Source organism: Ctenopharyngodon idella, chromosome 2 (assembly GCF_019924925.1).
Source record: "Ctenopharyngodon idella isolate HZGC_01 chromosome 2, HZGC01, whole genome shotgun sequence".
Classification (NCBI taxonomy): Eukaryota; Metazoa; Chordata; class Actinopteri; order Cypriniformes; family Xenocyprididae; genus Ctenopharyngodon; species Ctenopharyngodon idella.
Genome location: NC_067221.1, coordinates 8,141,528 through 8,157,089, shown reverse-complemented (window position 1 = coordinate 8,157,089; position 15,562 = coordinate 8,141,528). Strand labels below are relative to the sequence as shown.

Genomic DNA, 15,562 nt, shown 5'->3' with positions numbered 1-15,562 from the left:
CTCAAATATGCTATGCTATTTTACATTTGATTACTTTATTCAATTTCTGTACCTGAAAACTACTGAAAAGCACTGTTTATTTTATTTGTATCTTTGCTCTATTGTATTTAGTTGTGCTGTTGCTTGTAGTTTCATTACGTGAGTAATTTGAACTGTTACACCCCTGGTATCCACACTGTCTTACTAAGGAACAAAGTGCTGTGTACCAAGAGTACAAGCAAAGGCATAGGAGCGAGTACTGTTAGCGCCAAGCCTGTTTTTGTTACTTGTAGAAGAGTAAATTTAGAAGAAAATATAGTGAAAATGCACTATAAACCTATATAACAATTTTTTTTCAGTATATACTTTTATAAATCATTTTTAAAATATATATTTTTAGAAATAATAATAATGATAATGAAATAAAACATTGCTTTAGTAGCTATAAACTGTTGTTTATAACCACAGATTAGGTTTTGGTTTCCATTCTGTGTAGATTCATTTACCACATATTGCAAATTTGTAATAATTTGTAATCAGTAGCTCCTGATAACCATTTTATAATTTGTCAATTATTAGTAATTGCATATTGTAAATATACAGTGTGAAAGCCCAACACGAGCCTATACACTGCTGCTTCGCTTACATGTCACTTGTATGTGCAGCGTCTCAGACCGGCCTCGACTCCAACCCTCTGTGGCTTGGCTCTGTGGGGGTTGGTGGTGCGTTTGTGTTCAAGGAACTGTGTTGAATGATTAATTGTATAGAGAGCTGTGAAAATCACTTTGTTAATTGTGTGGGAGGTTGAAGGAATAGCACACAAAGATTTCTTCCAGCTTCTACCCGACTGCTTCGCTTTACAGTTTTAGAGCTGTCCATATAAATCTATGTTTTGAAAGCGTACTCATGAAAAACAATTAGGTATAAGCTACTTGTAATTCCAGCATATTTGCTGGAAAAAGAATAGCTCAACATGTGCATCATAACGCATATTTATCAAGACAGAGAGCATATGAAGAGCACAAGCAATTTGTATAGGTACACAATTTATCAAAGGCAATTGTTGCAAAGCAATACTCATAAATTCCTGCACTCTCTTATATATGCATAGAAATTCTCTCCAGGTAGAGTTATGGCTGGGAAAAGATGCCTTAGTGTATACCTCTTCAATTCACAGTACTTCAGTCTTTGACATGAAACAAATAGGTGTCCTTATATTGCCATTTATAGCCTGTCCTGAATAGAGCTCCTCAGGAAAAAAATGCCATTGTATCTGTGTGTAAATGCAGTTTGGATGGAGGGGGGAGCTCATTTACTGTGCTGGCCTGATGAATGATATTGCTTACCGAGTGTACAGTTCGAATATCACCTTGTGTGTGAGAGTGCATGATTGTAAAAGCAGGTATTTGAATACAAGCTTTAAAGCAAATTAGCCAGTGAGCCAAAAAGAAACAGGTCTCCAGACTGTGATGAAAATGCTTTCAAATGCAGCAAAAAAGTAAACATTTGTGACAAAATTTTAAAAAACAAAACAGTCTGGATATCTTTGAGTGTATCCACATAAGAATTCATTAAATTCGGGTGTTTGCTCATGTTTCCTGCAGGCAGCACCAAACACACCGAGAGCATTTGAAACCAGTTCTTTAAAATAAGTAAGTCGTTATAAAGAGCAGTTACTGAGTTTACAACTGACTCCCTCACTGAACCCAAAGTCATTTTTCGGTTAGATCCATTTGTAGTTCTGTTCTCTTGGTTCTTTTGGTCAGAACCAAAAAAAGAAAATGATACATTTAGTCCTGGTTCACTCAGGCCACGTTCAAACTGTCAGTTTTTTAGATTGACAACCCCATTTACTTCAAGGTGTGAGTCTCGAAATGTCCCGTTCACACAGCAACTTACAGTGGCGTCTGGAACACTGGAACGTGCAGCAAGAGTCAAGCCCATATTCTCTTACTAGTAACCATAACGACAGTAACCAATGTAATATTAAAGATGGCGACATCCATTAAAACTGAAAAGTCTCATCACTTTTGACATGACAAAAGACCAATTGAACCATGAGTTCATCCATTCAGATTTCATTAACCAACAGCAGCATCAATGTAAACACACGCTAGCTGGAGTCTTTAACTATTGCACTCGCGTGTCACATCCTTTGCGACGTCTCCCGCATGACACGGCACAAAACTGATGGGAGCCGCTCCGGTGGAGGACGGTGACTGGATCTAACACCTTAAGATAATGCACAGCACATATTTCTGTCGTTGTAAGTTACCGAAAGCGAAAACACACCCAAAACACCTTAGAAGAGCGGCTCTCTCGCACTGTATGACGTGATAGACAACTAGTTGTCCATTCCTGTTCCGTTCACACAGTGCAGGATTTCTAAAAATGCGGTTGCGAGTCCTGAAAATTTACGGGTGTGAGTTCGGTTATAGAATGCGGTTATAGAATGCGGTTATCACTCCCATAAATAACCGTACTGCGTGTGAACGTAACCGTATTAAGACTCAAATACAAGACTGACAACCGTACTCTGCTGCTGTGTGAACGTGGCCTTAGCGTTCATCACACTGTCATTTTTTCACACCAAACCTAAAGATATATGATTTATGATGTATATTTTGCGATTGAACTTACAGAACATTTAAAACAATACTGTGTGCTGGGCTAAACGTTCTCGTTGTATGTGCGTACATGTGATGGTGTTTTTTAGCAGCTGAGAACTCACAAAGAGCATATAAAATGTGAAAAGGAGTCAAAACAGCACCAGGAAGTCCTCTTTTACACACAAACTGAGATCTGCTGCAAGAAGTTGCCGGTTCCGATGCCTGTACCAAACTGTAATTGGCAACATACTGTAGCTCCTATAATGAGAAGAATTGTTGTGCATTCTGTTCTTTTTTGGTTTGATTCTTGTGACGTCATGTCGTGTTTCTGGTTCATTTAGATGTCTTTGGTCAGTATTGCATTCATATTTTAGTCCTTGATTGGTGTGCACTGGGTTCAGATGGCAGCGTTTACACTTATTCCAGTGAACAAAGAAATCGCACCAGAGTTTTTTTGTTTTTTTTAATCGTTCACGACAATGTTAGAAGATGCATATTCACAGCATATTTCACTATTCAAATACTATACAAAATTTTTTTGGATTATTGTTTGGCATGAAACATTTATATTGCACAAATACAATCAGGATCAGGGGAGTGACATCATCAAATAGAAAAAAAAAATACACATACTACATGCAGCCAGAAAAAACAGCTTTATAACTTTAGAACTTAAATTGTCATATTTTATAATAAAACGTTAATTCATTAATCACTGTTAGAAGCTAAATTAAGAAGATGTGCACTTATTAAAGTGAATCACTTCTGAAATCTGATTTAGTGATTATGATATTTAGCAACTAAAAAAAGTCTCCAAAATGTTTCATTTTAGGAGCCGTATAGCTCAATAGTCATTTTTTTTTAGTCTGGAGCCCTGAGAAATGCTGATATTTCACTTACATTCCTACACACATACAACAGTTCAAGAAGCTTGTGTTCATTAGCGAAGTAATGAGCACTGAGTTATGATGGAGTTTTAGAATTCACTCCATAAACCCCATAAAGCCAATCTTTGCCAAAGAAAAATACCTCCTTGTCACAACCGAGAGGAAATATCACAGCCATATTTCACATTTTATTAACATAATTTTGAAGTTGCCCAGGGCTAGATTTGTATTTATACCGCGTGAGCGCCCTGGTTGAATCTCAGCTGAATTAAATTCAGTGCCTCAAAGTAACTGTGACATTTTGGCTGCATAAATATTATCCTCACCCTCTTGAACACTGATTAATTACAAGGCCTCCATAAACTAAAGGCAACAGTTGCTGGTGTGTTTGCTATATTATTGGCTTTCCTTCAGTTTTTCATTTTTCACAGTCTGTATTTGTGGTCTCTGAGAACTGCCCAATTAATGTAATGTGCTCAAGTCTTTAATGCCCACTCTATTATAAAGCAGTTAAGGATTCCTTTCCATTCAGGTTTCCCCTGCATAACTTTGCCTGATCTTTCTGGAGGTTTTTCATCCATGCATATTTAACTGCATGGGTCTGTACAGTACAGAGAGAGAGAGAGTCGTATTTTTGTATGGCTTCTTTGGTGCATTGAATGCCAGTTAGTTTGTTCAAATTCAAATAGATGGAACAGAAACTTCTGCTGTTATTAAACAGAGCCTATAATCATGTCAGTCACACTGAGGTTAAACTATAGAAATTCACACTGAGATGCACAAGTTTAAAAGCAAAGTGGGGTTTAACAAGTCCAAATCTCGCAAAGCTCCTCTTGTAATTCAGCAGTGTAATCTGCTGTCACATTCTGATCATGTCGTGTTACTTCTGCTTCAAAGGGCTCAGTACAAGTGGTGTATTCTGTGTGTGTGTGATTTCTGTCATACATTGTCTTAAGAGAATATTAGACTTTGCAGAATGTCACAGTTTATTTATTTAATTATTTAAATGGAACATGTTAATTTAATGTGTTGAAAAAACTGAGCACAATTAATTATAAGTTATGTCCCAAATGACACACTATACAGTGTGTACTTACACACTATGTACTCAACCATGTAGTGTATGAATTTTATAAGGTTCTTTTGTCATTCAACATTGGAGTCCAGCTGCGACTGTTGAGTGCATGAAGTGTCCAACATTTGACGCTTTGTTTTTTCGACACTATTTATACTACAAAACATTGCATAATAGTGCACAAGTACGTGAATCGGAACGCATCTAAACTTTAACTTGAAGTTACATCTTAAACATGTACTGCCACAAACCTTTTGATGGGTGCTCATGTGTATTATTCTGAGCCTTTTAAGAAAGCAAAGACATTGCTATATATATATATATATATATATATATATATATATATAAAACAATGTTAGAATTACGTCAGGTTCCTGTGACTGGTAGGTTTAGGTATAGTGTAGGGAAGGACGATAGTATATTGAATCAACAATTAGGGTGTTTTCACACCAGAGCGTTTGTTTCAGAACCTGGTACATTTTCTCCCTTGGCTCAGTTCGTTTAGGCATATGTGAACACGGCAATCGCGCTCGGACCCGCACCAAAACAATCGCTCCGAGATCACCTGAATGAGGTGGTCTCGGCCCGATCGCAAACGAACTCTGGGGCGGTTCGCTTGTCCATTGGGTTGGTCCAACCCAATGGACCAACGAACCAAATGATATCATATTTCACAACGGGAAATGTCTTATATAAAATGCAGCAGTGTTTGATTCTGTGAGTGCGCACATTAGTTACTGCAGTTAAAATCAAAGAGCGCCTCTTCATCTTAAATGTTGTGTAGTCGCACTACTCCGTGCAAGAACGCTGTCCCGACGAAGCCTTGATTCCCGCTCTAGCTGCATTATAACATTCATATAGTGTTTGAATGTGTCTTGACACAGTCTATTAGACAGCGCTGGGAGATCCAGAGAGATCACACTTGAATTAGTACGAATGTAGTACATAATTTAACAGTGAGAATGACGGCTGTTTGCATGTGTATTAACAGTAGGTACTAAACAAGCCACAATATGCACATGAAGTGAACTTGTTAATCATTTTAATGAATGACGCAGAGCAAATTCTGACCAATAAGGGGACAGTTGTACACCAATGTGACTTGCATAAACACATTTTGTTACACTTTGATATATTGTGAAAGCAAACCGAAGCAAGAAGAAAATGCAACATTGTAACAAATTAAGTCCCTGTTTCGGAACAATGCAGTTGATCTACAGGTGTGAAAACACCCTTAGTCTCATAAAAAAAAAAAAAATTGTTCTTGTGGGGTCCACAAAAGTCAGAGATTCCATATTAGATTCCATATTCTGTATCTGTTTAATATTCTGTATAACAAAGTAATAAATAGAAGTTCACATACACACTGTTATTCATCATTTTGAGGACATTCCATAGGTGTAATGGCTGAGCTAATGACATTTTCTATCCCCTACCCTTAAACCTACTTTCTCCATTTTTACATTTTCAAATAATATCATACAGTCATTACGCGACATGGATGAATGATAAATAAAAAGTATTTTATGCCTGATAGCACTAAAAAAGAGTTGATAAAAGCGCTGTATAGGCTACGAACTCAATTCGGCTCTGACACGCTGACCGACTGGCTGCGGATTCTGTGCATGAGTTTGCCGCCTGTCAGCGCTCGCGCGTGCATACCGAAATGTGTTATATTTCTAGGCTTATTGGCCTTGAACGGTCAAATACGCACATAATTTTGCCTAAATGTCCATCTTGGTACTTATGTCTTGAGTGAACAAATTTGAGACGTGTGTCAGTGTTGGATCCACTCATTACAGTAGGTCTTAAAGTGAAAGCAACCTAATATAGGCCTAATGTCACGATCACCGTCTGTTCCTGTCAGTTCCTGGACTCCATTTCCCATAATCCTCCCTTCCAATCACATGCACACTCCACACCAATCACCAATTGCCACACACACCTGCAGATCATTACCTGGACTATTTAAGTCACACACACACACTCTCTCACCGCGAAGTCTTGATTTGCCCCGGTGATCATTACTAAGCGTTTCCTTGTGGACTGTTTTCCTGGTTTCCGTTGGATTGTTTATTCTTTGTGATTCTCTGCTGCCTGCCCTGAACCTTGCCTGTGTACTGGACTGTGTTTGTTTGCCTGCCTGCCCTGATCTCTGCCTGTGACCCGATACTGTTTGTCTGCCGCCTGCCTCGACCCTTGCCTGTCCCTGTTTATGTTCTTGCCTTTGCCCCTGTCTACCTGTGTATCTACTATTCTTAATAAAGCTGCAAATGGATCCCCGCTCTGCCGACCCATCATTACACCTATACCCGCTCCTGACTGTGTCGTTAATATTAATCAAACAACAACAACAGGCGAAAACAAACAGTACTAAAACTTAAAGCACTGTTTGTATCTGTATCTTTATGTTGTATTTATTTGTCCTATTGTAATTTGTTTATTCTTATTTTATTGCTAACTGTTTACTTGATTATTAATTGCTTGAGAACTTTTTATAATTAGGCATTTGCTTATTGCTGTGGCTTACCTGTAAGATTTTGGTCACATTTCCCACCGTAAGTGATCATGTTATTAAAGCTAGATAGCCTAATACACCACTGGACTAGCCTTTTTTTTGGCAAGACACCACAATAAACAAGATTTGTGTGTTTCGTCTGTTCTATTGCCATGCATGACTACTGTGCATCTAGCATAATACATGGTAAATGTTGTATTCTAATTAAAAAACATCGCAAATTTTTTCGCAAATTTCTGAAAATTACCACCACAAAATCAGTCATTTTGATCGCAAAAATCACAAAAAAATATCGCGAAATCCTGGAGGGACTGATCATATATGATTTATAAGTTGTTTTCCTAAGTAACTTAAGTTGCTTATTGCAACATTCTTATATTCTCTCAAAAGAATGTATGACAGAAATCATTGAAAAAAAAAAAAAAAAAGAATTAAATTAAAATTAAATTAAACAAATTAACTGAATATCAAAATAATCATTTCGTTCCTCACTTTTGTCTATTTTTCTATGTAATTTACAGGCACTCTGTAAACTCTCATGGCTGGTGCTTGTTCTTCACACAGAGAGTTTGCCAATTAGTGTCAGTGGTATGAAATAGTGTCAACGAGCGTTCAAGCAGAAGTGTTTTTATTGTGTGGTTGGGAAATAACCAAGTGGGTGGCGGATGTTACGCATAGTGGAACAATTCTAGCTGTAAGCATACTAGTGTGGGTGGGATTGAGGCCCTAATGTGGGTTATGACCAGTTGTTTAAAACACTTGATTAGGACGAGTGTGAGTTCACGGCAGTAGTCATCATTAAGGGATGTTAACATTGACTTCTTTGGCACAAAGATGATTGTAGTAGTTTTGAAATGTAAGCACAGCAGCCAGTGTTTGCGGGGTGTTGAAGATATCTGAGAGGACATCAAACAGCTTACTAAGGTATTCTCTCAGCACTCTGCCAGGGATTCCATCTGGGCCAATACATTTCCATAGGTTGACTTTTTGCATTGTCTGCTAATCTCAGCCACAGACAGCACCTGATCATCATTTGGAGAAGTTGTATTCTTGGCTGCAGTGTTGTTGGCAAAGAATTGGTTTTACATCAGGTTGGGGGAGCTCCAGGTTTGTGCATAATTCAGAATTGAAAATGTGGCTTCCTTTCAGTTTGAGAGCTGAAGTTTGAAATGGCCACGCCCCATGGGAAGTTGAATTGGAATGATGTTTTTTTTTTCATCCTGGTCCACAAAAGCAATTCAATCAATCAATCAATCAATCAAAGTTAAATTTAATTAAAATTGAATTAAGCATTTGTTTGCTACCTCAGTTCAATTTCAGGAACTGAGCTGGAAGTCATTCTAAAAATTTCTGAATGGTAGACAACCCTGGAGGGTTAACAGCTGTTATTGAAAAGTGGGCGACACATTACATAGCTTGTCAGCCTGGCTCATGAATATTAATTAGGTAACATGGCAGGTAATTTGGTGACAGCTATATTAAGATTATCACTTAGCGTTCGCATGTTCGTTCAGTTTACCATTGGCGCAAGCTCTGTTTTAAAGCTCTCCTTTTAGTTGTCTCACTAATCTGATGTACCCAATTCAGATCATGAAAACACTCTGCTAATGAGCTAATGTGTTAAATCTGGTGTGTTAGATAAGGGAAACATCCAAATTCTGCTTTGCTGGAGGGTCTAACACTGCTTTCGGTTCTGCCATATGTACTGGCAGTTATTAAGCTTGGATTTTATATGTGTATGCAGCTTCTGATCTGTTTAAGTCAAAAGTATCCTTTGAAACTGAACTGGTCATCAAATATAACCCCAAGATTCCTTGCTGACCTATCTGACATGCGATCTAACAAACAGTTCATCAGTAGATCTGTGTGGTCAATCATTCACATACAATACAGTATCTGTCAATAACACATAATTTGTGTTTTAACTATATACTCATAACCCAGAAAAGGTGTTTTTTGTACTGATTCTATCATTTTAAGGTGTGAAAGAGTTAAAAAGAGAGCTCTGTTGAGGAAAGGACATGTTCATTTGGAGCAAGGTTACAAAGGTGACCAGTGAGCACACTTTCTCTCAAGCTTGGAAATAAAGACTGTGCTCACTGATACAGATTCGTACACAAGGTCAGCAGCATCCAGCGATGACAAAGAGGCCTGGGAAATAAATATACACAGTCCAGCCATCACTATATCACATTACTGTAGCAGGACTCATTGTTTCTTCCCTGAGTGAATGTCCTAGCCCATTATCTGAATTCTAACCAAGGCACTTGCTACCAGAATCCTTTACCAAGGAAGAGGGTTGTGCAAAATTTAGAATTGCAGTACTGGCTTCCCAAGGACTTTCAGTACTTGGAATATAAAGTGAATTGACTACACAGCACTATGTATGTCCGTCTGTCCATCTATCCATCCATCCATCCATCCAACCAACCAACCAACCAACCAACCAACATACTTCAAGCTTTTCAGATTATTTTAAACTTTTAGATAGCTGCTATAAAATGTAGTTTTATTTGCACGTTTCCAATACCACTAGTCATCTATCTGTCACAACTTAGTCCACAAAGGATGACAAAGAGTAAGGTATCCATTCAAATAGTAAAGTAACTTTAATTAAACCACACAAAAGAGAGTTTCAAAGTAACAGTGTACTCAAACAGATGATGAGTGGGAACACGGGCTGTGTCTGAAATCCCCCCCATACCCTTAAATAGGGCACTATTTGAGGGGACAGCCATTTGTAGTGGTGTCCAAAACCTTAGTAGATGTTATTGAGTGCACTTATTCACAATGCACAATGCACCACAATAACGAGTGTACAACTGATGTACGCTTGTGAGAGTCGCGTGTTGAACTTGAATGAATTCCCGTGTCTCGCCTGAAGATGGCGCCTGCAACTGAATCATCCATCCATACCTTTTCCAAACCGCTGATTCAATAATATCCATACAGGTATAAATTCCTTTTTAATTGATTATTAAATTGTTTAATTATGATTTATGCATGCACGTTTTTTCTTTGAACACTTTCAAACAAGGCTTTGTCAAGCCAACATTCAAAGTTTTTCTTGAATATTACAGTATGAAAAAAGTATTTGAATTAGAATTCAATTTAATTATATTTGAAATTAAATGTAAACTGCATTTCTGCATTCTGTTTACTATTTAAAAGTCTCAATTCAAATTGTTGCACACAACCCTTCCAGGCAAAAAGAAGAAAAAAAAAAATCATAAAGAAAATGTTCAGTCAGGATAAGCTTGGCTATAATGGGATAAATCTACCAGAATGAGTTTTGTTGACCAATTTGTTGACTGTGACAACAGCTTACACTATAACAGTTTTTTTTTTTTTGAAAAGAAGGCTTTTAAAAAGTTTTAAGATGAATTTCTCTTTGTTGAGCAAAAGGCTTTCATCTGAAAGAGTGTAACACTGTCTTTTTGAGATACTCATGGGATTCATGCTGTCTGAGGAGTGTAGCAGACGCCTCACCTCCGATTTTCAAAGGAGAAATGATGCATGTCTCACCCATGATGGAGTACCTTGGGATTATCCTATCAAACATGAATTTGTCATTTTTGTCAAATCCTCTTTGAGCAGACAAGGTTTTTTTTTTTTTTTTTTTTATAAAACTCAGAGTACAAATTCTCAGTTTGGTCTTCTGAGATGCAAGAACTATAAAATCACCTTCTACTGCTCAGCCATCACTAATCAGTGAAGCACACTATAGGGATTCAAGAGACTGTAGGTCAGTGTGTCCGCAAACACATTTGTATAAAATCCTCTTCTTATCTATAGCCAAGTTTTCAGCTTTGCAATAAATCACAGTTCTTCTTAAGCAAATCAACACAACATCCTTCTCTCTCCAAAAAGTAAATAAAAACTTCGAAGCTTACTTTGGTGAAGTGGGGATTTAATTTCTAAAGATTGGTTTAGCAGAAAACTCATAACATTAATATGGATCAAAGACCAAGGCTTTGTTTTTCAAATTGACTGAGATTAATGAAGGATGCGGATTTTCTCATTAATTATTTGCGGAAGAGTGGTTTTACTTATTAAATATGTGTTACTGTCAAATTATGGTTTGGGAATTCAGCCATGTTATTGCTGATAGGACTGTAACTGTGTTTAGAAGCTGCAAGTAACTAAACCTTTCTGAAGGGGATGCAACTATACAGAAAGTGTGTTTTGAATCGCAGAGGATAAGGAACAAACAAAAGCTAAAGATAAGCAAAAACACAGGGGAGGCATCAGGCAAGTAATGCCAGAAAGAGACGGTTTGCCCTCCTGTTGTTCATCCTTTGTTGAAACCATTGTTTGATATGAAATACGAATTAAAGAAGCACTTGAGCTTTACTGATGGGGCTGTGGTGTACAAAAGACAAAAAAGGTTGGGAAACACTATTTCTAGCTAGGTTAAATGGCCATTGAAAACTCTGTTGCAGAAACTTTCCTTTAGCCTACAATTTATCGCCATATACAGCAGGGCTGTGGAGCTTGCCATTAATTATACATATGGATATTTAAAAGAAACAGAAAAAATGATCTCATAAATCTCATAAAGGGATTCTCTGAATTTTTCTGGCTTATATATCAAGCACAATTGTCGGAAGGAGATCTAAAGGACAAAGGCATTCAATAAATGATTAAATGAAGTATAATTACTGGAGAAAACAGAGTGCCATTTCAGACTCTGCTTTCATGACCTTTAAACAGCTCTTCAAACAGCTGACATTTCCTGCTTTCCTTTTTAAATAGTCCACATAGAAAAACATATATATATATAAATAGAGAGAGAGAGCATTTTTGTTTACATTACCACTTGAGTGAGTCATTAGTATCTCACAAAGAAAAAGGCCATACAGACCTATTCAAAATCCCAGGACCCCCAAGCTTTTTGGGTCCTTGAGATGTAGTGGGGCGGACGGTGGCCGAGAGCTTGATGAATGGGGTAGGAGTACCCCAATCAATACTAACCTGAACTGCCCACACAGAAGAGAGAGAGGGAAGAATTGGGACAGGGTGGTAAATATGAGCTTAACAGATGGAAGCATCTGTGTTTGTTTGAATTAGCTTCTCTCAAGAGTTTTTCAACATGGTATATGCCTGTGTCGTAATGACACATTAAATCTGTGGTAAGACAATGTCTTCTGTCAGTGGGAGCATTTCCTCTTATGAGGCAAAAAGTGGATATTGTTACTCATTAAAATCCCATCAGCCTAAATCACAGTATTCAGTTTTCTAGAAATGTATGCCGTGTATGGAGTTATTATCTGAACTATTAAGATGACTAATTAGTCATCTTTTTAAAGTTCATCACACAGATTATTGTAAGTACATGGATATAAAACCTATGCATGGCTATGATTAAAAAAAGTTAAAAGGCTTAGTTCAAACAGTCTAGAATGTGTACAGTATTTTATTAATTCATTGGTCTGTAGGTTGTTATATTAAGACATTTATATTATATATAAGGTATGAAGTACGTACCTCGGTTTTGGGGTCACTGTTCGGTACGATTACGGTAAAATAGGAAAAATGGTCACACCTTAGTTTAGGGTCCAATTCTCACTATTAACTATCTATTAACTATGACTTTTCCCTCAAACCCCTAATTACTGCTTATTAATAGTAAAGTAGTAGTTAAGTTTAGGTATTGGATAGGATTATGGGATGTAAAATATATGGTCATACAGAATAAGGCATTAATTTGTGCTTTATAAGTACTAATAAACAGCCAATACTAGTAATATGCATGCTAATAAGCAACTAGTTAATAGTGAGAATTGGACCATAAACTAAATTACCGGACAAAGGAACAAATCCACAATGCTAGGTTTCTTTTATTTTATTTTGAACAGTGCAAAACAGTTTGTTCAACCTAGCAGGATTTAGTCCCCCCTGAGGTAGTTAGTACAGTAACTCCACTTAAACTATATTTCATTAAACATTCAAAGCTTAAGCCCATCCCTCCTATACTTAATTTTCCATGTTCCTCAAACAGCACTGTATTACGGCACGCACCCCCTTCTGGATTGGAGCGTGGATCGCCTGTGACTGACTATTCGTCGTCTGTTCATCAGCTTTTTTGCAGTCAAGATTCTACAGTATGTGTCTATAAATTGACCCTAATAAATATTCAGTGGAGTTAAAAATGTGACAACTATCCCTGATCTCCCTTTATATTTAATTATTTCTTTATTTATTTGATACCAGTTTTTATAATCTAATCTAAATTTAAGTTACAAAATATTTGCTGATAGAAACTGACAAACACTTAACTGACAGTATATCCGCACGTTCAGTGCATGACATCTGTGCCACATCTGTGCCTACACTATTCTATTCTCCTGGCAAGGACGATGATGATATGGAAATATCAGGAGGGATAAGTCCTGCAGTTTTATGTCATTCCATTTGCACCTAAATCCTGCATTTAAAGGTCACATCAATAAGTCTTTCTTTCAACCACATGCACCACTAATCATTCAAACTCACGTCTGTCATCACAGAGGACTAATGTGCTGTCTATAGATCTGTTCTGCCTTGAGGGTCACCCTTCACTTTTAAAAAGTGTCATTGATTCCTCTGCTTGCACACCAAAGTTCAGGGAATATGTGACATCCTGTCTCAATCCGTATTTTATCTATTTAAAAATTAAGGCAACAAATTATTTAAACACATTTAAGTGTAATAAAATAATTTATGATTAAGTGGAAACAATACCAGACAATCATCTGAGAAATATAAGCAATATCACGTGAGCATGGTAATCACAGCATTGCGAGTGTGATATTGTTGATCAAGTTATAACTTTATCCTGTTTAATTATCACTTTGTTTTTGTTCTACCAACACAAACAGTTAATAAAAAGCCACAGCGGAACCATTCAACACACAGTAGTTGTGTTTCATGCATTTTTTAACTAATTGGTCGAATAAATGATTCAATGACTCACATATAAAAGACACACTTGTTTAGTTCCTGAATGAATCAGCTTGTTTGAACAAATAGTGATTCAATGACTCACTCATAAAGACTTTTTGCCACCTATTGGTGTAACTATGCAACCTGCACTCCTAAAAATAAAGGTTCCCCAAAGAACCTTTCAGTGAACAGTTATTAAAAGAACCACTATTTTCTTAGTGTGAAAAAGATTTTAATAATCTATAAAGAACCTTTTGTGCAATGGAAAGTTTCCATGGATGTTATTTTCTTCATGGAAGCACCGATGCCAACGGTCGGTGAAAACTCTTCACCACTAATAGATTGCGCAAACTTTTAATAAAAACAGTATCTAATATCATCTTTGTCTGTATGAAAAAATAATTATTCATGCTGTCAGTTATTCAATACATAAAAAAAAATCGCAACTTTGGGCTAATGAGTAGATTACATAGGCCATCAAGTGATTTATTGTAATAAGCATTTCCTATAAATCATCAGCATCATATTCATATGACAGTTGCTAAGGTTCTCCTGAGTTGTAGACCATCACCAAACAAACTAATGGGGCCACATAATTCTGCATATATTCTCCAGATTGTTGTTTTTATGTCTTTTGTAATGCTTACTTTAACTGTATTTTGCAGTAATGCATGGTGTTGTTTACCAATAATATATTCCGTAGAAAAGAGAAACCTTTTTGAGAAACTGTTAAATGGAGGATGGTTTTGCACTTTAGTTATGAAATGAAAGACGTTGCTTATTAGGTACAGAACAACCATTGGTAATTTCTCCCTCAAAAGAAACATTTATAAGGGGAACAAAAATAGTGCATAATTATGTGTTCTTCAGCATACTATAGAGACTTTGTCTAAGTAAAAGCCTTTCCTAAGACTGCTAGCACCGGAAGGATTTGCGCTAGATGTAACGCCTTTCTATTCTATTCATTTCTGTTTTTAACATGCCCACATTTGCATAACCAATGTCCAAGTGTTGTTATGCTTTTATGACCCTTTTAACCAAAGAACCAGCCTCTTCAAAGCAAACGACATAGAGCATCAAATGGTGGTTTGGGGGCGTCTGGCAGAGCTTAATGTTTATTTTCAACCGTTCAGATATTTGTGTTACAGTACGGTTCTCGCTGTGCTTGTTATGAATTATGAAAATGACTGAAATATTATGCAACTCACTCTTAAAAGGTTGAGTTTCCACCTTTGAGAATTTGAGAAAAAGGTTAAATCACTACATTGGATGGCTTGATGAAAATAATTATGATGCTTTTTTTTTTCTTCTTATTTCAGAAGACCACTGGGGACTTTGCAGAGCATCAGAGGGTAAGTGTGAAGAGAAAGATGTTCAATGCTTTTTAATTAATGCAAAATGAAATCCATTTATGCAATTTGATATATAATTTGCCTATAATAGCTAATTTTCTAACAAAAAGTACAAAACCAGATCTGTTACAGAACGCCTCACAGGTTTTTTTTTTTAACTTAGTTTTTCTTACTGCATATATAAAGAAAGAATTGATAAAAATCAAATCCAAGTTGAT

General features: G+C 36.7%; 1 protein-coding gene across 2 annotated transcripts in view; it reads left to right on the top strand.

Moving 5' to 3' along the window:
- The window catches only part of tnr (tenascin R (restrictin, janusin)), a 164,007-nt gene that overhangs the window by 25,262 nt on the left and 123,183 nt on the right, over positions 1 to 15,562 (top strand). For both annotated transcript variants that reach the window (XR_007926226.1, XM_051870686.1), the window contains exon 2: positions 15,312 to 15,344. The gene's annotated coding sequence lies outside the window, so the exon portion shown is untranslated. The remainder of the gene's footprint in view (positions 1 to 15,311; positions 15,345 to 15,562) is intronic.